Below are 25,373 nucleotides of genomic sequence, written 5' to 3'. Positions count from 1 at the left end.
ATGCTAAATAAATCTGTGCTATTAATAAACTTGTGTTATCCATGTAAAGGGACTTTGCTAGGTTTTGTGTGTTGATTTATCAGGATTTTTCCTGTTTAATTTCCTTTCTCAGCAACCCTCCACCGTATGATGGTTCGAAGTGGGCAAACCTCTCATATAAATCAGAAAGCAAAGAAAACTCAAATTCAGCCAATCCAGGTCAGGTAAATCTGAGTTTCCCTGATTTAGGCCCTAACTCCAAATTTATAGTGCAAGTTTAATGTCAGTGCAAATTTAAAATTGCTGAATTTGCAATGTAAATGAATCCTAAAACAATTCAGAGAACAGACAAAAAATACATCTGAGTGGGGTGGAATGGGGTTAAGGGGATTGAATATCTAGCTCTTGCTTAGCAGATAATAATGTTTCAATAACAGATGATCTCTGGCAACTTTTAGTCAAATGTGGCAGCATAAAAAAGTTTTGTTAGACATATATCCTGGAGTAGAAATTAAATTAGAGGTTAGTCTAATTTTGCACAATTCCAAGCATTGCTGATTGAAATGAGGTGAGACAGTAGTTCTGCTATATAGAAGAAATGGGCAACATTCAAGTAATAACTGTAAAACTTTGAATTGTAAAATGTATTTGAACAATAACTCTCAGGAGTCTGTCTGCAGTATGACTTACATTTTATTCAAAATGTCTGCTTTCTTCTTTAAGCCTATGGGCCGAGATTTTCCATTTCAGAGTCCTAAGCACTCACCAAGAACACATATCAGGAAATTGCACACCCCAGGCTGTGATTTTCCATCCTTTAAAATTAATGGTCAGAAAATCATGGGCTAAAGGTGTGTAATTACCTGTTACCCGCTCCTTGTGTACGCCAGGAGCACTGAAGTGGAAAATCCTGATTTATATATCAATTCTATCTCTGACCACTAGATGACATTATATAGCTTGACATATATCATCACATCTGCCTTTCAGCAAACTACTAAATTCAAAATTCAAAAAAATTTGAAACCATAGCAATTATTGTTATATCTTAATATTATCATACAGGTAAAAAAGTTTAATCTATCAGACAGTTTTCAGAACTTGCTTGGGTAGCTCTTCCAAATCTCAGGTTTAGTTTGTTATTGCACTGTTTTAATTTTTGTATTGCCTCTTCTCACACCAGCCCCAGCCTTTCAAATGTTTTATTGAAATCTCTTTTGTGCCTTCTCAAATGTGTAGGAAAAATGCCCTAATAGTTGCCTTAAATGTGTCCTCAAAAGGTAGTTAATATTCTCACGATGCTCCACTTTTCCAGCTTCCACCCTAACCACGTCAAAGAGGCCATCCCCTATGGACAGGCCCTGCGAATACACAGGGTCTGCTCAGACGAGGAGGAACGCGATGGACACCTACAGACGCTGAAAGACGCCCTAGTAAGAACGGGATATGACGCTCGACTCATCGATCGACAGTTCCGACGGGCCACAGCAAAAAATCGCATAGACCTCCTCAGGAGACTAACACGGGACGCAACCAACAGAGTACCCTTTGTCGTCCAGTACTTCCCCGGAGCGGAGAAACTACGCCATGTTCTCCGCAGCCTTCAACATGTCATCAATGACGACGAACACCTCGCTATGGCCATCCCCACACCTCCACTACTCGCCTTTAAACAGCCACCCAACCTCAAACAGACCATCGTTCGCAGCAAATTACCCAGCTTTCAAGAGAACAGCGTCCACGACACCACACAACCCTGCCGCGGTAACCTCTGCAAGACATGCCAGATCATCGACACAGATACCACCATCACACGAGAGGACACCACCCACCAGGTGCATGGTTCATACTCCTGTGACTCGGCCAACGTTGTCTACCTCATACGTTGCAGGAAAGGATGCCCCAGAGCATGGTACATTGGCGAGACCATGCAGACACTGCGACAACGGATGAACGGACACCGCGCAACAATCGCCAAACAGGAGGGTTCCCTCCCAGTCGGGGAACACTTCAGCAGTCAAGGACATTCAGCCACCGACCTTCGGGTAAGCGTACTCCAAGGCGGCCTTCGAGACACACGACAACGCAAAATCGTCGAGCAGAAATTGATAGCCAAGTTCCGCACCCATGAGGACGGCCTCAACCGGGATCTTGGGTTCATGTCACGCTACACGTTACCCCACCAGCGAACAAATGTTATCTGTTTTTAATATAACGGGTCAGTTGCTGTCTTTTCTATGTTTCTACCTCTCTATCTCTGTTTTTTTTTGTTTGTTGTTTTTTTTGGTGATTTGTATATTCTGAGACCTGGCAGGTAACACCTGTCTGTCTGCACACTGATTGCCTTGGCAACGGGCAGTTGAAAAAACTGTCTGTTATCACCAGCATTGTTCTGTGAATTATAAATGCGACTTCATTTCGAGGACTTCATTTCCGCATCGTTCACCTGAGGAAGGAGGTAGCCTCCGAAAGCTTGTGAATTTAAAATAAAATTGCTGGACTATAACTTGGTGTTGTAAAATTGTTTACAATTCTTACTGAATGGTAGGAAAGGGTTAATGTTAATTTAATCATAAAGGCTTATACAAACAAAACATTCCTTACCAGGGACAGAGGACAAGCTTTCAAGACCACAGGCCAGTAGATGGCTTATTAAATATGTCTTGCCTTGTCTTTACTTGTGTGAGGCCCTTTGTTAGAAAAGACCTGAAGCTCTGCAGTAAATGAGTGACCTGGCATGACTAGGTGCTGGTGCCTCATTGATTTGGAAGTTATCAAGAGTACCTACAGGGCTGAGGTGATCAACAACAGATTAACTGAATTCTTCTAACACGTGTCATTCAGATTGATCAATAGAATTGGGGAGGATTTTTTTGGAAATTAAGAATATATTGTATAAAGTAGTGTTTTAGACACTTAGGGCCCGATTTTAGCACCCGCTACCGGGTGCGCAGCCCCCGCTGGTGGGAATCCCGCAAGCAATTAAAGCCAACGGGATGCCACTTGAGTGTATTTACTTTGGTTGTTCAGGTCATTAACTGACCTGATTAAGGGACTGTGTGTGATTTTGGATAAACATGGGACTGTTTCACACACTGGGGGAAACAGTCCCAGTTGAAATGGACGTGTTGCAGCCGTCAGCCTGTGGCAGCTGCAAAGGTCCATTTGACAGGTGGGGGTGGGGGGACACCCTCAGCCATTGCAGGAGGCCGCTCTGTCACTTGGGACAAAGTTTGGCCTCCACCACCCTCCTCCTGATGGTCGAAGTCACCAACCTGCACACTTACCCCAGGGTCCGGAGACATGTACCTACCTTGCGGACCCCCTCAGATGTACATCTTGCGGATGGGGGCCGCCGTAGCTGCAGTCATGACCTCCTCGGAGGGCGAACGGCATCACCAGCCTCACCAGCCTTGCCATCCACCTCTGACACGTGGAGCTCCACAACAGAGTGCTGTGACACATCCACCTGTACAGCAGGAGGGAGGGCTACCGCAGAGAGAGATGCGTCGCAGAGGGCACTACCCTCGCCACACGTTCCACAGACCGAGGATCAGCCTCCTGGACCTCTCTGAGCAGCAGTGCACACGGAGGCTCAGAGTCACTCGACATGTAGCCGTGGACATCTGCAGCCTCTTTCATGCCGAGCTGCTCCTGGCTGGCCCGTGCACCATCTTCCTACCTGTCGCTGTCAAAGTCACCACTGCCCTCCCGAACTTCTGCTCCACAGCCTTCCAGGCTGCAACCGGGGACATCCCCGATGTCTCTCAGTCGTCTGCGCAGAAGAGCCCTGCAAATACACCTACACCCACTCTGCAGTGACACACTGGGTGGCATCAGTGGTGGGTCCTCATAGGGATACCCAGGAGCGGGCATTATTGCACAAACCGGACAGGATTCGCGAAGACATGGCAGTAGTGGTGCCAATATAATGTGTGATGTGAGTTGTTCTTTAATTCAATAGAAATAAGAACCATGACAATCCCTCAAACACCCTTGTGCATCCCCTTCATGCTCACGACACGTTTGCCTTACGCTGCCTACTGCACATATGTGATGCATGCCCTGTGGCTGCAGCACAGGTGGTGGCAGGTTGAGTGAGGCTGGCCGTGAGAGAGATGCACGAGAGGGTGAGTATGGGATAGAGCCATGAGATTGTATGAGGATTGGGTTGCGTGGTAGTGGCGGGGTGAGTACTCGCGAGGTGAGTAGGTGCAGGTAAGTTGAGGATGAGGTTTGAGTGGGTATGAGGGGTCATGTGACAGAGTAGTGTTGGCAGTGCCGAAGGAGATGTGGGGTGGGGGCAGTGTTGTGGCAGGCGGAGTGTAGGGGAAAGACTACGTGTTCTCACTGTGGCTGACCTACTGAGGTCATTGGAGCGCCTCCTGCACTGTATGCAGGTGGGCGATATGTTGGTGGCGCAGGTGACCCCCTCTGCCACCTCGAGCCAGGTCTTCTTGGTGGCAGAGGTGGGCCGCTTCCTCCCGCCCGCCGGGGGGAAGATCTCTGTCCTCCCCCTCCTCCTCACCCCATCTAATGATACCTGGGGTGAGGCATCATTAAACTGGGAGCAGCCTTCCCCCTGGGCTGCTCCATGCTGTAATTTTTGCTGTTTGTGGCAGCATCTGTCAGTGGAGGACTGCCCCTTTAAATAGAGCGCCTCCAGCTGACAGATCTTACTGCGCATGCGCAGCCCCCCCGACGCGCAGATCAGCATCGGGGAACCCGGAGGAGCAGGTAAGTGGATCCAATTAGTGTGTTGCCTGTTACGATCGCGCGGGCAACCCACTAATTTCACCGGGCGTGTTCCCGCACCCCTGGTAAAATCGGGCCCTTAGGGATTGATTTTAACCGCCCCGCCCCTCGCATGTTTGATCATCATAATGTCTTACCCACTCCATTCCGCCCTGATCTGACTGCAATTTTAAATTGCAGGTGGCAAGAACACCTGCCCCAAGCCGGTGGGGTCCTCTTTAAATATTCAGATCGGTCTCCGATGATGTCACCAAGGCCCGATCTGCTATTTTAATCTGAGGCCTGATTAGGGGAGCAGTGATGGCTTTCCCACCAGGCCAAACCTACTGGGAACAACAGCCAGGACCAGAAGAGGCCCAACAAGGTGAATCTTTTACTTAGTTTTTTTCCTCAGTTTCCTCATGGGCCGGGTGGAACAGAAGTGCTCCACTATCCTACGAGGAAACCTTGGGCCTCTCCTGGCCCCGGGCTTCCCCCCCTCCCCACCCCCACCCCTCGACTGGGATTCCTTTCCTTACCTTGTGCTGGGGACCTTTCCCTGGGTCCCTGACTACAGTCTCCTGTAGCCCAATTTTAATGGTTGGGCAGCCACTTCCCGCTGACTTTCTGGCTGTTCTGGTCAGGAAGTTGGCAAGTGGCATGTTACATCAAGTTACATCAAAACTAGTCCTTGTGGTAGCGCGTTCCTCATTCTTACCACTCTTTGAACATAAGAAATAGGAGCAGGAGAAGGCCATACGGCCCCTTGTGCTTGCTCCGCCATTCAATAAAATCATGGCTGATCTTCTACCTCAACTCCACTTTCCTGCCCTATCCCCATACCTGATTCCCTTAGTGTCCAAAAATCTGTCTATCTCAGACTTGAACATACTCAATGACTAAGTATCCACAGCCCTCTGGGGTAGAGAATTCCAAAGATTCACAACCCTCTGAGTGAAGAAATTTTTTCTCATCTCAGTCGTAAATGGCCGCCCCTTTATCTTGAGACCTCTAGTTCTAGACTTTCCAGCTGGTATAAAGAAGTTTCTCCTGAATTCCCTATTGTACTTATTAGTGCCTATTTTATATTTATGACCTCTAGTTTTGGACTCTCCCACAAGTGGAAATATTTTCTCTATGTCTACCCTATCAAACCCTTTCATTATCTTAAAGACTTCTAGCAGATCACCCCTCAGCCTTTTCTTTTCCAGAGAAAAGAGCCCCACCTTGTTCAAACTTGCTTGATAAGTATATCTTCTCAGTTCTGGTATCATCCTTCTGAATCTTTTTTGCACCCTCTCCAATGCCTCTATATCATTTCTATAATATGGAGACCAGGACTATGCACAATACTTCAAGTGTGGTCTAAACAAGGTTCTATGCAAGTTTAACATAACTTCTTTGCTTTTCATTTCTATCCCTCTAGAAATGAAGCCCAGTGCTTGATTTGCCTTTTTTTAACGGTCTTATTAACCTGCATCGCTACTTTTAGTGATTTGTGTATCTGTACCCTGGATCCCTTTGCTCCTCTATCCCATTTAGACTCTTGTTATCCAAGCAGTATGTGGCCCCCTTATTCTTCCTACAAAAATGCAACACCTCACACTTATCTATATTAAAGTTAATTTGCCAATTCTACGCCCATTCTGCAAGTTTATTAATGTCCTACTTCATTCTTCCTTTGTATTAACTACATCCCCCAGTTTGGTGTCGTCTGCAAATTTTGAAATTGTACTTCCGATTCTCAAATTCAAATCATTAATGTAAATTGTGAACAATAGTGGTCTCAGCACCGATCCCTGAGAAAAACCATTTCCCACCTTTTGCCAGTCTGAGTAGAAACCCTTAACCTGTACTTTTTGATCTCTTCTTCTAATGTCATGCCCACCTTGTTAGTCTCCCTGGTAAATACTGAGCAAAGGAACTATTCAGTATTTCTGCCATTTAACTGTCATTACCTGTGAGTTTATCTTGTGCATCCCTTAGTGGTCCTATCCCTATTCTGATTTTTCTTTTGTTATTTATGTGTCTGTGGAATACTTTATAATTTCTTCCTTGATAATTTAATTTCATAGTTCCTTTTTGTTTTCCTAACTGTTCTTTTGACTTCTTCATATTCCCTTTTATCATCCTCTCCTTTATTGTCTATGTACTTAGTGTATGCCTTTTTCTTTAGTTTCAGTTTTACCCTTATCTCTTTATTCATCCATGGTGTTTAATTATTGGCTAGTTTGTTCTTGCTTTTTAGAGGAATATACTTCTCCTGAACTCTACTGATCACCGCTTTAAATATTTCCCACTGCTGTTTTATCTCTTTGGGGTAAGTTTTAACATACCGGTGGGATCTCGGGGTAGGGGGGGGTCAATATGCGGGTGGGAAACCCGGAAATCTTTTTCATGCGTTTTCTCGAGCGATCGCAACTCAATTGAAGGCCCTTAATGTGACTTCCGGGTTTCACCTCTCCAAGCTGTGCAGTGGGCGTACTGTGCACTGAATGACATGCTGGGACCTGGATTACTGGATTATTTAAAGGACCATTTCAAGCATGGGTTTTGTGGGAGAAAGAAGAAATCTGAAAATATGGAGCAGCAAAGGATGAGGGCAGCACCCTGGTTCAGAGACCCTTCACTGGGGTTGCAATTAGCCAGTGTGAGGGGCAGGAGGGAAACATTGTACCCGGCTGACAGGAGGAAGTCTCCTGCCTCAGCCACCAAGAAGGCCTGGCTCGAGGTGGCAGAGGAAGTGACCAGTAGGACCACCGTGTCAAGGATGTGGTTGCAATGCCGGAAGTGCTTCAATGATCTAGCCAGGTCAAGAACAGTGAGCCTGTTACTGATTCACCTACATCCTGTGGTGCGCATTACCCCCCACCTCAGTCTCTGCCCTGCCAAGCCTACTCCGTCACATCACTTCTCACATCCACTTAAGGCTCAATGTCATGTTACCTTCACTTTCATGTGCACTTCCTCACCTCCCCACTTGTGCACCCACCACGCCCACTCACTCCAAACCTGATGCAAAGTGATGAATCTGTCCGATACTCACCCTCTGATGCATCTGATTCATTGTCAGCCTGACCCAAAGCAATGCATCCATCGGATGACCCCGTCACCTTCACTCACTCACACATCTGTACTTTCTCCACTTGTAGGACAAAAGAGCACAAAATGCAAGGGAGAGTTGTTGGACTGGAGGCGGGCCATCACAAATAGTGGCCCTGACAAAGAAGGAGGCCTTGGAACTCAGCTGAAGGCGCGAATGCCTGGCTGTTGGAAATGCCGAGACTGGCACCCCGCAAACATCTGGTGACAGAACTTTATCATCCCTCACACACAACATAAATTGATGTCCTCAACGATTGACCTGTTGCACACCCCAGTATGCTCATCGTAACATTACTTCTGCGATGATTCTTAATATTAGAACATAAGAAAACTACATGATCTGGAAGAGGGCGATTCCTCAGAGGAGATCCAGGCCTCTGAGGGCGCACCATCACATCAAAGCGAGCCATGCACCAGCGCAGATACTCACACCTCGGTGGGTCCTATTAGACAGTTAGTTGGGTCGTCACCTGGTGATTCACCACTCACAAGTGAGCAGGAGCAGACACTGGTGGCAGGCGCAGCTGTGGAGAGTCCACGTCAGTGGGCGCACTCCTGTCCAAGCTCTGCTCAGCTGGATGCAGATGCTGAACCCCGGGGGCCATCCTTGAGAAGGAGAATGATCGAGGTAGAGATGCACCTTTGCGAAGTACTGGAAGACGTGTCACACACACACTTTCCACAATAACGGAGAGGATGGAGGAGTCCACCTCCAGCATTAGTGGAATGGTGGCGCAGGTAAGTGCGGGAATATCTGCGATGGAGAGAATGGCAGCCTCCATTAAGCTTCAAGCACGGCTCACAAATGAATCGCAACCCCTCAAATAATGAAGCAGTCCAAGCCCGCATGCAGCAAGACCTGGACAACATCCAGGCTTGGGCTGATAAGTGGCAAGTAAAATTCGTGCCAGACAATGACCATCTCCAACAAGAGAGAGTCTAACCACCTCCTCTTGACATTCAACGGCATTACCATCGCCAAATCCCCCGCCATCAACATCCTGGGGGTCACCATTGACCAGAAAGTTAACTGGACCAGCCATATAAATACTGTGGCTACAAGAGCAGGTCAGAGGCTAGGTATTCTGCGGTGAGTAACTCACCTCCTGACTCCCCAAAGCCTTTCCACCATCTTCAAGGCACAAGTCAGGAGTGTGATGGAATACTCTCCACTTGCCTGGATGAGTGCAGCTCCAACAACACTCAAGAAGCTCGACACCATCCAGGACAAAGCAGCCTGCTTGATTGGCACCCCATCCACCACCGGCGCACAGTGGCTGCAGTGTGTACCATCCACAGGATGCACTGCAGCAACTTGCCAAGACTTCTTCGACAGCACATCCCAAACCCATGACCTCTGCAACCTAGAAGGACAAGGGCAGCAGGCACATGGGAACAACACCACCTGCACGTTCCCCTCCAAGTCACACACCATCCCGACTTGGAAATATATCGCCGTTCCTTCATTGTCGCTAGGTCACAATCCTGGAACTCCCTTCCTAACAGCACTGTGGGAGAACCTTCACCACACGGACTGCAGCGGTTCAAGGCGGCGGCTCTCCACCACCTTCTCGAGGGCAATTAGGGATGGGCAATAAATGCCGGCCTCGCCAGCGACACCCACATCCCATGAACGAATAAAAAAAAAGTCCACTCAGGCCCTGACAACGGCTGTGCGGACTCAGGGTAACTAATATTCTGCCTCCTTAAACAGGTAGACAGATACTTTAGCAGTGGCCTTACAAGGCATCACAGATGTCCTCCAAATTGTTCAGCAGAGTGGTGGGAGTGATGTGGCCGTTGCCCTGGAGAAGGATGATGACGAAAGGGGACATGGAAGTGGGGATGCCACTCAAAGTGCTCCCACATCTCACCCATTGCTCCCCCCCCCTCCCCCCTCTCAAATAGTGCCGGCAATGCTCTCCCAAAGGCCGAGCCTGCCCCTGCATAGGTGCAGGTGGAACAGTCTTTGATGGGGCCCTCCCGGGCTTCGAAACCCAGAGGGCATAGGCTGACAACATCTCAGCAGTCAGGGCAGGGACCTGAGTAACCTGCCAATACCTCTGCTGAAGCCACAAGGGATGCACCACGTAGAAGTGGTAGGAATAGGAAGGCGAAGGTTTTGTGATTACTAAGCGTATGCACAAGGATGTCTGATTAAATGTCAAGTTTTTCATTTCTCTTTGTTTTTTGTTACATTCACAATAAATGTCATACTTGTCACCACCACTGCCACGTGTTGTCCATTCTTGAGTTCCTTTCATGAAAGCACCCTTGCATGTGCATCATCATGAATGGCAAGACTTGATGCCACCCTTTGGGCGCATTTACAATGGGCGTATATGTGGTTGTAGGACTGTTTTGTGCAACCGGGGGGGGGGGGGGGGGGGAGTGGTTGCTGGTGTTGGTGGTTGTTCCAGGTGGTCTGGGTGGTTCACTATCTTCTTCACTTTGCAGATCTCCTTATGAGAATCTATATCATATATGAGTGATTCTCTGGTATCACGAGCAGCCAGGCGTGCCGCTGCTCTGCCGATGGGTTGCTCCTTGTCTTTTTCAATGTTGATGGCAGATGTGGATGCTTCATAAGCACATGGGACCTCATCCATCTGTAACCCTCTCTGTTGAGCAATGTTGTGCAGGGCATAACACATGACTATTATTCTACACACCTTCACCGGTGAATACTGAAGGGATCCCTCAGATTGATCCAGGCTCCTGAAGCGCATCTTGAGCATTCCAATGGCTTGTTCAATGACAGACCTGGTGGTGATATGATTGTCACTGTCCTGCTGCTGTGCCTCGCTGGTGGGGTTTCTCACAGGTGTCATGAGCCATCCCTGCAGGGGGTATCCCTTGTCTCCAAGCAGCCAGCCCTTAAGTCTATCTTCTGTGTGGAAGAGGTCTGGGATGTTAGACTCACGCAAAATGAAGGAATCATAGCAGCTGCCAGGAAATTTGGCACTCACCAGCAGAAACCTCTTCCTATGGTCGCAAACCAGCTGCGCATTGATGGAGTGACAGCCCTTTCGGTTGATGAACAGTCCTGGATCATGTGGAGGTGCTCGGATTGCTACGTATGTGCAATCAATTGTGCCCTGTACCCATGGGAAGCCAGCCGGAGAGTGGAAACCCACTTACCTCTCAGTTTGGTAGATGTTGTCGATGAGAAAGTTGACGTAGTGGGATGCCCTAGCAAACAAGCCATCCATGACCTGTATGTCCAGATGACTGACAGACCCTGGTGATGTCATTGGTAGCGCCCTCGAAGGATCTGGAGGCGAAGAAATTGAGGGCAGTGGTGACTTTAACAGCCACGGGCAATGCCTGGCCACCAGGCCCAGCCGGGAGCAGCTCTGCGTGAAGAAGTGTACAGATATCTGAGACCACCTGGCGACTCAATCTAAGCCTTTGTAGGCACTGCTCCTCAGAGAGTTTCAGGAAGCTAGCCTCTGTCTATAGACCCTCTCACATGTGTAGTGCCTCCTGTGATGTCGGTCCCTCCACTGGTCCCCCCTCTGCTCTTCTGCAGGTCCTTGTGGTGCACCCCTGGCTTGTGAACTTGCAACTCCCAGAACTGCCCCCTTGCCTGTCATGGATAGTGATGTACCTCCTCCTCAGTTGTACTGAAGAATGAATCCTTTGCGCCCCCCACCCCCATCTTGATGATGTCAGTTTGAGGGGGTCCAAAATGTAGGTAAATATGTGTGAACACAAGAATTCTGAGTGTGAACCAAGAAATCTCAGTCTAAACACAAAGAACGCCCAGCCAAAGGTTTGTCTGAGAAAACTGATTGCCCTGCTGCAAAAATTCATCTTTTCTTCACACGTGTCAATCACTGGTTTAAAGGTCCAAATGGGTGCCGGCTGCAACTCATCTTTCAGAGGCCACGGGAGACACATTCAGAAACAGTTAAAATGACTTGTGTAGGTCAAACCACAAAAATTTAACATCTTTAAGTACTTTAAATACCTCAATTAGCCCTTTAAATATCGTCCCACTGACACTCTTCTGGGTTTCAGAAGCATATCTGGGTCAAACCCGGAAGTCGGCGCGTTGGTGCCGGGATGCGGTCCCACCCCGAAATCGGAGAACTTTCACTGCCCACCCGCTCCCAACCCACCCGTTCTTCCGGGTTAAAATTTACCCCTTTGTATGTCAAGTGTTTTTTCCAGTTTACCTTCCCTGATTCCATTCTCATCACCTCAAAATTAGCTTTTTTCCAAACTATTGCATTGGTCTTTGTCTTACTTATATCTTTCTCAATCATTATTTTAAACCTCAGTATGTTATGATCGCTATTGCCTAGATATTCCCCTATGCTTACTTCTCTTATCTGCTCTGGCTCATTTCCTGTTGCTAGATTCAGCAGCGATTCATCTCTTGGGTGCTGATGCCACCTTCCACACCAGTGTTTCCAATATGTCTTCCCTTTTCCTCAACCGAAGATTCCCCTCCACTGTAATTGACAGGGCCCTCAACTGTATCTGTCCCATTTCCCGCACTTCTGCCCTCACCTCTTCCCCTCCCTCCCAGAACCATGATAGGATCCCCTTTGTCCTTACCTTCCACCCCACCAGCCTTCATATCCAGCGTATCATCCTCCACCGCCAGCACAATGTCACCACCAAAGATATCTTCCCCTCCCCTTTCAGCATTCTGAGGGGACCGTTCCTTCCGCGACACCCTGGTCCACTCTTCCATCACCCCTAACATCCACTCTGCTTCCCACAGCACCTTCCCATGCAAGCACAGGAGATGCCCTTTCACCTCCTCCCTTCCCACCATCCAGAGCCTCAAACACTCCTTCCAGGTGAAACAACGATTTACTTGTACTTCTTTCAATTTAGTGCGCTGTACTCACTGCTCATGATGCGTACACCTCTACATTGGGGAGACCAAATGCAGATCAGGCGATCGCTTTGCTGAAAATCTCCGCTCAGTCCGGAAGCATGACCCTGACCTTCCGGTCGCTTGCCATTTTAATTCTCCGTCCCACTCCCACCCTGACCTCTCTGTCCTTGGCCTCCCCTACACTGTTTCAATGAAGCTCAACAGAAGCTCGAGGAACAGCACCTCATCTTTTGATTAGGCACTTTACAACCTTCTGGACTCAACATTGATTTCAATAACTTCAGATCATAACCACTGCTCCCATTTTTTCAGACAGCAGGTGCTGGTAATGGTTCTGTTGTTGCCATTTGCAGCTCCTCTAGACTCATCTTATGTTTCTTTACTTGTCTCACTACCACCCTCCTTGCCTTACACCATCATCCCTTTTGTCAGTTAATCACTTCTCCCCACCACCCTATTACAGACCTTCCCTTTTGTTCTATCCTTCCCTCCTGTTCCTCCCCCCACCAACTTTGCCAGGCTCTGTACTTGCTTAAAAACTGTTAAATCTTCAACTTCTTCCAGTTCTGATGAAAGGTCATTGACCTGAAACTTTAACTGTTTCTTTCTCCACAGATGCTGCCTGACCTGCTGAGTATTTCCAGCATTTTCTGTTTTTATTTCAGATTTCCAGCATCCGCAGTATTTTGCTTGTGATTCCTCTCTTGTTGGGCTTCTCATATACTGGGTAAGAAAGAAGTCCTGTACACACTGTAAAAACTCTATTCCTTTTTCACCTTCCCCTACCTCTTCTTGCCAGTTTATTTAGGGGTAGTTGAAATCTCCCATGATTATTATTCAATATTTTTCCACTCATTTCATTGCTTTGTGTACATATTTTATCTTCCATTTCCCTTACGCTATTATGTGGTCTGTAGTGTTAGTGAGTTCTGGCCATTAAAATCGGCCGAGCGTCTCTGCTACTACTCCTGGACGGGCCGGCAACTCACTTTGCCGTGTTCCCACCCGGGAGTTAAAATCGAGCCCTTAAGTTCATTTTCAGTTTCAGTTCTCAATCTTTAGTTTTCAATCTTCAGTCCTTAGTTCTTGCTTTAGTTCTAGTTCTTTTCGTAGTATTTTGTCTAGTATATGTTTAAGATTGAAAAGTGCATCTCTGGATGAGAGAAAGGTTACAGAAGTTAAGATTGTAAGGCTATACCAGCTAGATATAAGTGTGTCACTTAGATGTACCAGTTTCCCTGAGATTAAGGGAGATGGAATTCAAGCCAGCTAGTCTAGATGCAGCTACCAGTGTGGATGGTGAATTTACCCAGGGGCAGAGAATCCAGGAGGAATGGATAGTATCTTTACAGATGGAGGTTCATCACTCTGATGTTTCAGAAGGCTAACACCATCCTCCCAGAGGAAGGTGAGGCAACCGGTTCATCTATGCCTGCTCATAAAACAAGGCTGTATAAGTCCTGGAATCATTGCTAAGTACGAGCATATAGACTTCCATCTATTCAATTGACTGGCAATCTAATGCTGTTAACTTGTCAGCTAGCTAAGGAGTCTAATCCTAAATTAATTCACCAATTTATATCAATCTCAGCCGCCAATTTCAACTGTAAACTTATAATCAGCAAGCAGTTACTGCTGAATTACTGGGTCATAATTGAACTGCCTTTGTAAACTCTTATTTATTTTTTCAATTAGCTATCTACTAATTAGTTGCATACTCAATGTTTAAGTTTAAGTGCTACTAACTATGATTCTATGGTTAATAATTAGTTCATGGCTTTGTTATCTAACTTCTTTGATAATTAGCAAGAAAGGGTTAGCAGCTTATGTGTATCCTAATTGGAGGTTGGTAATACAATCCAAACTGGTTGATGGAAGACAAATTTGGGCATTATTCACTCCTTTGCATAAACTAGGTGGCAAACCCCAATCAGTTCCTTGACAAGAAGTTAAGGATAAGGATTCATCTGGTGACCTTGATCAATATTCTTGTTGTGATATATATCCCAGTGTTGTTACAACTATTGATCACTTGCTCTTATATGATCTCTGCTCATCATTCTTATGTAGAACAGTTATTGGTTTCCATTTATTTTGCTCAGGTATATGCACTCTCATTGTATTTCCTGGTAGTAGTAGTAGTCTTAAACAATGACATCCTCAGTTATAGTAAATCTCTTTCTTACTTTTGTTGTACTTCAGCTGTTATGAAAGTCCTTTGTTGAGTTTTGTTTTGAGCAATCATTTGAGGTGGGAAGTGTTCTATGGCTAATCAACAAAGACATTGGGGCAGAAATTGCTCCCGAAATAACGGAGGAGCTCAACAGCGCTCTCCATTGTTAGTGGCGAATTGAAGAAGCAAGTTCCAGCGCTCACACGTGCACAGTGAAACGTGGAAATCTGGAACTTGCTCCTAGTGGCTCGCCGGCGATATGACAGCTTCGAATTAAAGGGCCATTGCACGCTGCAATCAGAAAAATCATTGAAAAAGTTCAAACTTGCTTATCGGCTCAGCTGGAAAGTAACTAATTACACCACTAAATAAGTACGCTTAAAAATACAGGTCTAAACTAAGTTTCAACAGCGCAGTATGTCTTAATGTCTGCCAAACAACTAAAAATTAAATTTTAAAAATGTGGAGTCTCATATTACTCCTTATTTTAATAGTTCTTAGTCATTAAAAAAAAAATTAAAAATACATTTTTTTATTAACTTTTTCCTTCTGCCTCTTTAATTTTAATTCAATTATTTCTTTGGCTTTTTATAAAGGAAAATAATTTTTTTATTTACAATTACATACAGAATACTAACTTTAAATGAATGAATTCTGCTTGCCTGCTTGAACATTGCAGCCTGAATCTGTGAGCGTGACTTCTCTTCCTGACAGATTTTGTGGGCGTGTCTTCTCCTTTCACAGACTTTTCCAGCGGCTGCAACTCATGCTGCTCAGAGGCTGGATTGATAGCGCACAAATTTTTTAAAGTTCAAATTCAAGCAATTCGACGCCACAGAGACTGCAGTAAGTAATTTCGTTAATTTAATTCGCAGGAGCGGCGATGACTGTTGCCTTGCCACTCGGAATGATTTCTGGCCCATTGTGATGATCAAACAGGGCTAGATTTGCATCTTGACCTTTTTGCTTCCTTCTCCTATTTTGCAATTTGAACAGCATTTTCAGTTTCTCATTGGATTGTAGGCATTTCAGTGAGAAGGCTATGTGTTTGACTCCATTGGTACGATTTTAAAAGCAAAGTCCGGGTGTGTTGGGGGTGGGGGCAAACAAAAGCAGAACTTTCTGGAGAGGGAAGGAATCCAGGCTCCAACCCGCCGAAAAGCACGCATGACCCAGAGCCACCTGGGTGCGCCGTTACTGAGCCTGGAAGTCCCACCGGCAATTAAAGTGGGTTTTCCGTCGCACCATGGGAAACTAGGTGGGTTGCAGCTGGCAGCCATTTGGACATTTAAATCCCTGTTTGACAGATGGTGATAAAAGGTGAGTTATTGCAGCAGGGCACTCAGTTCTCTCAGACAAACTTTTGGCTGGGAGATCTTTGTGCTTAGGCTGAAAATTCTTGGTTCACACTCGGAATTGTTCTGTTTACACATATTTACCTACCTTTTGGACCCCCTCAAACTGACACCAACAGGATGGGGGGTGCAATGGCTGCATTCATAAGTACATCCGAGGACGAGCAACATCACCATCCTCGCCAGGCATGGCGTGCACTTCCGCCACTTGTAGCTCCACAACACAGTGGTGAACCACAGGCACCTGCACATGAGCAAAGAAGGGAACAACAGAGGGACTGAAGTCACAGGAGGCACTACCCTCGTCAGAGGGTTAACAGACCGAGGCTTCCTGGACCTCTCTGTGGAGCAGTGCATATGGAAGCTGAGAGCGAGGTGCCAGGCGGTCGCAGACATCTGTAGGCTCCTTCATGCCGAGCTGCTCCCAGCTGGGCCTGGTGACATCGCACTGCCTGTCGCAGTTAAAGTGACCACTGCCCTCAACTTCTTCACCTCCGGATCATTCCAGGGTACCACCGGTGACATCGCCGGAGTCCCTCAGTCGTCTGCCCACAAAAGTGCACAAGACAGGACACTGACGGTTTGTTTTGCAGGGTGTCACAATACGTTAACTTCTCCATGGACGACCTCAGCCAGACCGAGAGGGCAGTGGGTTTCCACTCTGCACCCTGTACCCGTGGGAAGCCAGCCACAATCAACTGCATGCATATAGCAATCCGAGCACCTCCACATGAGCCAGGACTATTCATCAACAGAAAGGGATATCACTTGATCAACGCGCAGCTCGTTTGTGACCACTGTAAAAGATTTCTTCACATGTGTGCGAGATTCCCTGGCAGCTGCCATGATACATTCATTCTGAGGGAACCCAACATCCCGGCCCCTTTTCCATGCTCCAAACACTCTTAACGGCAGGCTCCTCAGAGACAAGGTATACCCCCTGCACACGGGGCTCATGACACCTCTGAGGAACCCCATCAGCGAGGAACAGCGTCGATACAACGACAGTCACATCGCCACCAGGTCTGTCAATGAACATGCGATTTTGGTGCCTGGATAGGTTTGGGGGAATGCTTCAATACGAACCATCGAGAGTGGGTTGAATTATAGTCGTCTGTTGTGTTCTGCACAACATGGCGCAACAGAGAGGATTACTGGTTGATGAGGCCCCATGCCCTCATCCAGCATCCACATCTGCCATGAACATTGAGGAGGAGCAGGAGCAGGAGGAGGAGGAGGAGGAGGACGAACCCATCGGCAGAGCAGCGGCTCACCTGACTGCTCATGAGACCAAGGAGTCACTAATATTTGAACGTTTCTCATAAGGAGATCACAAAGTGAGAATAGTCCAGTCCTCAGACCACCTGGAAAGAGCAGTGCCAACGCCAGCCCCGACCCCACTTGCACAAAACAGTCCTGCCACTACACATACACCCACTGGGTGGCATCAAGTCTCGCCATTCATGATGAAGCACATGAAAGGGCGCTATCACAAAAGGCAGTCAAGAATAGGCAAGACGTAGCAGTAGTGGTGAGAAGTTAATATAAATGAAAAACATGACAGTCTGTCAAACACCCTTGTGCATACCCTTCGTGATCACAAAACCTCAGCCTTTCTCTTCCTACTGCTTCCACGTGGTGCATCCCCTGTGGCTGCAGCAGAGGGAGTGGCAGGTTGTTCATGTTCATGTCCTGACTGCTTAGATACTTTGGGCTTGGTCCGATCAAAGACTGGTCCACCTGCACCTGTGCAGGGGCAACTCAGCCACCTGGAGAGGAGGCAGCATTGCGGGTATTGGTTGAGGGGGGGGGGGCAACAGGTGAGACATGGGAGCGCTTTGAGTGGCGTCCCCACTTCCATGTCCCCTTTCGCCACCACTCTGCTGGACAACAGTTTGGAGGACATGTGTGATGCTTTGGAAGCCCAGTTGTAAAGTTTCTGTCTGCCTGTTTAAGGCAGCAGAATGCTGTTCACCCTGAGTCCGAATGGCCGTTGTCAGGGCCTGAATGGACTCATTTGTGAGCCGTGCTTGAAGCTCAATGAAGGTTAGCCTTCTTTCCATCGCAGACATTCCAGCACTTACCTGCATCACTATCTCACACATTCCTGCACTCACCTGCGTCACTATCTCACACATTCCCGCACTTACCTGTGCCACCATTCCATTTATGCCGGAAGTGGACTCCTCCATCCTCTCTGCTATTGTGTAGAGTGTGCTTGGCACCTGTTCCAGTACCTCGCAAATGTGCTGCTGTCCCTCGATCATTCTCCTTTTAAAGGATAGCCCCCAGGGTTCAGCATCTGCGTCCAGCTGAATAGAGCATGAAGAGGAGTGCGTCCACCGACGCAGACTCTCCACAGCTGCCCCTGCCACCAGTGTCTGCTCGTGCTCTCGTGTGTGGTGACTCACTGGGTGCCAACTCAACTAACTGACTACTAGGACCCACCGAGGTGTGAGTATCTGCACTCGTGGATGGCTCACTAAGATGTGACAGTGCGCCCTCAGAGGCCAAGAGCTCCTCTGAGGAATTGCCCTCTCCCGTAACTGTGGTCGTTGAAGGACCTGGAAGAGAACAGAAGTCAATATAAAGCATCATCACAGATGTGTCATGCACAAGGGTGTTTGACAGACTGTCATGTTTTTCATTTATATTAACTTCTCACCACTACTGTGATGAGCATACTGAAGTGTTCAACATGCTAATCATTCTTCGCATCAATTCATGTTGTGTGTGATGAATGTTAAAGTTGTATCACCAGACGTTTGAAGGGTGCCAGTCTAGGCGTCCCCGACGGACAGGCACTCGAGGGTGCGGCTGATCTCCAATGCCTCCTCCTCCGCCTCTGTGAGGACCACTATTTGTTGTGGGCCCACCCTCCAGTCCTCCCCCTCTTGCGTGCATTTTGCGCTCTCTTCTCCTACAAAGGGAGAATGCACAGGCATGTGAGTGAGTGAGGGTGAAGTGCTCAGCCGATGAATGCATTGTTTTGGGTGAGGTTGACCGTAAAAGAGATGCATCAGAGGGTGAGTATCAGATAGACACATCACATTGGATCAGGATTGGGGTGAGTGGTAGTGGTGGGGTCACAAATGGGGAGGTGAGGAAATGCTCTGGAAGTGAAGGTAAGTTGACGATGAGCCTTAAGTGGGTGTGAGGAGTGATGTGATAGAGTAGTCTTGGCAGTGCAGAATGATGTGGGGGCGGGGGGGGGGGGCTGATGTGCAACACTGAATACAGGAGAATTAGTAAGTGTACTCACTTTTGCAGACCTAGTTAGGTTATTAAAACGCTTCGTGCACCGGACCCAAGCGCGGGAGATGTTGCTCCTGCTGGTGACCTCCTCTGCCACCTCGTGCCAGGCCTTCTTGGTGGCAGAGGCAGGGCGCTTCCTCCTGTCGGCCGGGTAAAATTGTTCCCTCCTCCTCCTCATCCCAGCCAGCAGCACCTCAAGTGAGGCGTCGCTGAATCTTGGAGCTGCCTTGGCCCTCTGCTGCTCCATTCTGTGTCCTTACTCCTTGCTTCAGCAAAAGCCATTGGTGCAATGGCCCTTTAAATCCAGATGCTCCAGCTGACAGCAGGTCATGTGGGTGCGCTGTCCGCCTATTGGGCAGCTTTTGGACGGCAAACCCGGAAACAAGGTTAATGGCCACCAATTAAGTCGCGATCGCGTGGGGGACGGTAAGGTTTTATTATTCAGGTTACCCGCGCGCCCATTCACCACCCCCCACTCCCCCGCCGGCATTTTAAAATCATGCCCCATAAGCTTTGCTGAAATTTCTGAACTCCATACTTGCAAACCAAGGTCCATTATCTAAAAGAACTTCAACTGGGACACCATATCTAACAACTGCTGCTTGCAATATCTTTTGAATTCTTGATAGTGATTAATTTACTAAGTTCAAACAATTTGAAAAGTAATCCATGACAATTAAATATTAATTTGAATAAAAATCAAATATATCCATGCCAACTTTCTATTAAGGTCTGCTCAGAATGTCATTTGCTTTCATTGGCTCTTTGCGCATTTTCTTTCTGATTTGTGTTACATGTTGGACATTGGCTAATCATATCTGCAACTTGTGCTGACATACTAGGCCCAAACAAGACATCTCTTGGAGTTTTTAATTCTTTGACGGTTTTGGTGTGTTTTCCCAAAGTAAGCTTTCTCTGGCTGACATGGTAGTGCAGTGATTATAATACTAAACTCACAGCCCAATGATCATGAATTCAATTCCCACCGTTGCAAGTCATAAAGCTGAATTTAATCAATCTGTTAATTTGTGGGCTGGTACCAGAAAAATGACATGTTGTAAAAATCCAACTGATTCCTGGAAAGGACTCCAGTCCCATACTATGTGGTTGACTCTTAGACGTCCACTGAAGTGGGTGAGCAAGCCACTCAGTTATACAAACAATCATTAAGAAGGCGGCTTACTGTTTTCACAGGGCAGCTATGGATGGGCAATAAATACAGCTTTGCCGGCATCACCCACATCCTGAGAACAAATAACAAAAAAGCTACAAGAGCCTGGTAACTTTATAGCCCCTCTTCAGTTCATCAATAATTTTGTATCTCAGAATCAACTTCAGAACCTATGAAAGATCGGGGATTTCTACTTTTGTAATGACTGGCCTTTCTCAGTTTCTGTTATCACTTCACCTATTCTTGCTTGTGAATTCAGGAAACAAGATGCCAAGCATACAGTTATTTGATCATCTTTGCCATCTGAGCCATCGGTTTCAAATAGGTAACTTCAACTCAGTCCTTCTGCCGTGAGTGTGTGTTTTATGTAACTGACTTCTTGGGGCCGATTTTTGGATGGCCGAGCGGGTGCTTTGGGGGCGGGGGGGGAAATGGCGGAATCCCAGAGTGGGTTTGAAGCCCGGCTCCAGCCCGCTCACTTCCGGGTTCCCCAATGACGCATTCGGGTGCGCGCGCAGCTCACGCATGCGGGACTCCCACCGTCAATTAAAGCCGGTGGGATGATAATTTAAATAGTTATTTAGCCAGTTGATGTACTTGACAGACCTCATTGACTGGAAATTTTGGCAGGAGTGCAATTTTGAAAGATCCTCAGCATGTTTCCCGTGCTGTGAGAAACACTCCCTGTTGGAGCAGACGTGATTCAGCCAGCATCCAGTGGGAGATGCAAAGGATTATTTGAAAGTTGGGGGGGAATACCTCATTTATTGCAGCAGGGCACTCTGTTACTTCAGACAAAGTTTTGGCTGCAACACCTTTATCTTTCCACTCAAAATTATTAATTTATACCCTAAACTCTGCTGTGCAAACACATTTACCTACTTTGCGGACTCCCTCAAACTCACACCGTCAGGATGGGGGGTGCCATAGCTGCATTCATCACTTCATCCGAGGACGAGCAACATCAGTAGCCTTGCCAGGCACGCCGTCCACCTCCGCCACGTGGAGCTCCACAACTCAGTGCTGCGCCACAGGCACCTGTACAACAGCAGGGAGGGCATCAACAGAGAGAGCTGCGTCACAGGAGGCACTACCCTCGCCACAGGGTCTAAAGACTGAGGCTCAGCTTCCTGGACCTCTCTGAGGAGCAGTGCATATGGAGGCTCAGAGTCAGTCGCCAGGTAGTCGCCGACATCTGCAGCCTCCTTCATGCAGAGCTGCTCCCGGCTGGGCCGAGCAGCATCTTCTTACCTGTCGCTGTCAAAGTCACCACTGCCCTCAATTTCTTCGCCACTGGATTGTTCCAGGGTGCCACCGGGGACATTGCCGGGGTCTCTCAGTCGTCTGCACACAAGTGCATAAGGCAGGTCACCGACGGCTTGTTTCGCAGGGCCTCGCACTGTATCAACTTCCCCATGGATGACCTCAGCCAGACAGAGAGGGCAGTGGGATTCCTTGCTGTGGCTGGCTTCCCACGGGTGCAGGGTGTAATCGATTGCACCCATATAGCAATCAAAGCATCCCCACACGAGCCAGGACTGTTCATCAACAGGAAGGGCTATCACTCCATTAACATGCAGCTCATCTGTGACCACCGCAACAGATTCCTTCACATTTACGCCAGATACCCTGGGAGCTGCCGTGATTCCTTCATCCTCCGGGAGTCCAACATCCCGCCCCTCTTCCACACACTGAACACCCGCAAGGGCTGGCTCCTCGGGGACAAGGGATACCCCCTGCACACGTGGCTCATAACACCTCTGAGGAACCCAACCACCGAGCAACAGCGTCGATTTAACGACAGCCACATCGCTATCAGGTGTAAAATTGAGCATGCTATAGGGACGCACAACATGGCACAACAGAGAGGGGTGCCGCTCGAGGAGGCCTCATCCACATCTGCCACCCATATTGAGGAGGAGGAGGAGGAAGACGTGGAGGAGGAGGAGAAGGAGCAACCCATGGGCAGAACAGCGGCTCACCCCTGGCTGCTTGTGAGGCCAGGGAGTCACTATATGTGAACAGTTCTCCCAACATCAGAGAGTGTGAAGAGTCCAGTCCTCACCACCTGGACAGAGGAACGGCCACACCAGCCCCCTCCCCCGCCCCCTGCATAAAATAGTCGTGCAACTACACATACACCTACTGTAGAGTGACCCAATGGGTGGCATCAAGTGTGGGTGTTCATGGTGAACCTCATGAAAGGGACTTATTACATAAGCCAGTCAAGAATGGCAAGACGTGGCAGTTGTGGTGACAATAATAGTATTTAATGTGCCATTAACGAAAATCAAATATAAATAAAAAACATGACAAACCGTCAAACACCCTTGTGCATCCCCTTTGTGCTCACAAAACCTTTGCCTTACGCTTCCGACTATTCCTACATGGTGCTTCCCCTGTGGCTGCAGTAGAGGTAGTGGCAGGTTGCTCTTGTTCATGCCCTGACCGATTAGATGCTTTGGGCCGACGCCCTCTGTGTTTCGGTGCCCGTGAGGGCCCCTCCAAAGACTGCTCCACCTGCACATGTGCAGGGGCAGACTCGACCACCTGGAGAGGAGGCAGCATTGCGGGTATTGGTTGAGAGGGGGGCAATGGGTGAGACGTGGGAGAGCTTTGAGTGGCGTCCCCACTTCCATGTCCCCTTTCGCCATCATCCCTCTCCTGGGCCAGGCCCACATCACTCCTACCACCCTACTGGATGACAGTTTGGAGGACATGTGTGAAGCCTTGTAAGGCCAGTGCTAGTGTATATGCCTGCCTGTTTAAGGTGGCAGGAAGTTGCTCACCCGGAGTACGAAGGGCCATTGTCAGGGCCTCAATGGACTCATTGGTGAGCCGTGCTTGAAGCTCGATGGAGACTAGCCTTCCCTCCATCGCAGACATTCCCGCACTTACCCGCAACACTATCTCAGAGATGCCCTCACGTCCCTGTGACAGTATCTCGGAGATCCCCTCCTGTACCTATGTCACCATTCTACTCATGCAGGAGTTGGACTCCTCCATCCTCTGCGCGATTGTGGAGACTGCGCGTTGCACCTGTTCCAGCACCTCCCAAATATGCTGCTGCCCCTCGATCATTTTCCTTTTAAAGGATGGTCCCCAGGGTTCAGCATCTTTGTCCAGCTGAGCAGAGCTGGAGAAGAGTGCTCCCCCGACGCGGACTCTCCACAGCTGCCCCTGCCACCAGTGTCTGCTTGTGCTCACGTGTGTGGTGACTCACCATGTGCAACCCCAAATAACTGAGGACATGGGCCCACCGAGGTGTGTGTATCTGCCCTGGTGGATGGCTCGCTCAGATGTGATGGTGCCCCCTCAGAGGCCAATAGGTCCTCTGAGGAATCACCCTCCACCATCACAGCAGCCGCTGAAGGCCCTGTAAGAGAACAGAAGGCAATATTAAGCATGATGACAGATGTTGAGGTGCTGAAGATGGCAAGGCATGTTAACATCATTTGCCATTGTGAGTGCTGAATGTTAAAGTTCCGTCACCAGCCGTTTGTTGGGTGGCAGTCTCGGTGTCCCCAATGGACAGGCACTCGAGGGTGCGGATCACTTCAAGAGCCTCCTGCTCCGCGTCCGTGAGGACGACCTGATGCTGCGGCCCCCCTCCGGTCTTCGCTCTTTCCCATGCACTCTGGGCTCTCTTCTCCTATAAGGGGAGAAAGTAGAGAGGCGTGAGTGAGGGATGGTGACGTGGCCAACTGATGAATGCATTGGTTTGGGTGAGGCTGACCATGAAAGAGATGCATCAGAGGGTGAGTTTGAGACAGAGCCACGACATTGTATGAGGATTGGGTTGAGTGGTAGTGGTGGGATGAGTACTGGGGAGGTGAGTAAGTGCAGGTAAGTTGAGGATGAGCTTTGAGTAGGTGTGAGGAGTGATGTGATAGGATAGCATTGGCAGTGCAGAATGAGTTGTGGAGTGGGGGCGGTGATGTGGAAGATGGAGTGTAGGAGAATGAGTAAGTGTACTCACTTTGGCTGACCTAGTTAGGTCACTGAAGCGGTTCCTGCACTGTATCCAGGTGCGGGAGACGTTGCAGCTGCTGGTGACCTCCTCTGCCACCTCGAGCCAGGCATTCTTGGTGGCAGAGGCAGGCCACTTCCTCTCGTCCGCCGGGTAGAAAATCTCCCTCCTCCTCCTCACCCCATCCAGTAGGACCAGGAGTGAGGCATTGTTAAATCTGGGAGCAGCCTTTCCCCTGGTCTGCTCCATGCTGCACTTTTGGTTGGTTGCTGCAGGAGCAGCATTGGAGGACTGCCCCTTTAAATAGGGCTCCTCCAGCTGACAGTCTGTGATGCGGGTGCACAGTTCGCCCACTGCGCAGGTTGTCGATGGGAAACCCGGAAGCCACGGTAAGTGCCTTCAATTTACCCGTGATCGCGTGGGTAACGGACCGATTTCACTGGGCGGGTTACCCACGCGCCCAGTCGCCCCCCCCCCCCCCCCTGCTGCCATCCCGCAATAATATTGGTAATATTGGGGCCCTTGTATTTTGAACTTGCACTTATTCATATTTAGCTTCATATTGTGTTCCCTTATTTGGTGTCGGACTTTTTACAGCCTTTGGCCATGTTTATATTTGTTCTTTCCCTAAATGAGGATATCATATAGAATAACTGCCTCTCCTTCAAGGTCATCTAGCATTTTTGACATTTGAGTTGGAAAATCTGGAGAGTTGAGATGATCCTAAAGGGCATTCTGCTAAAAGGACTATTAAATGTCCACAACTTTAATGAATC

The 25,373-nt window shown here is 48.3% G+C and overlaps 1 protein-coding gene across 1 annotated transcript in view; it reads right to left on the bottom strand.

Annotated features, from left to right (window-relative positions):
• aff3 (AF4/FMR2 family, member 3) overlaps positions 1-25,373 on the bottom strand; it is an 86,396-nt gene that overhangs the window by 16,304 nt on the left and 44,719 nt on the right. The gene's annotated exons all lie outside the window — the stretch shown is intronic.

This window comes from Heptranchias perlo, chromosome 6, assembly GCF_035084215.1.
Source record: "Heptranchias perlo isolate sHepPer1 chromosome 6, sHepPer1.hap1, whole genome shotgun sequence".
Classification (NCBI taxonomy): Eukaryota; Metazoa; Chordata; class Chondrichthyes; order Hexanchiformes; family Hexanchidae; genus Heptranchias; species Heptranchias perlo.
Note: the sequence above shows the minus strand (reverse complement) of the source record. Positions and strands in the feature narration are given on the sequence as shown.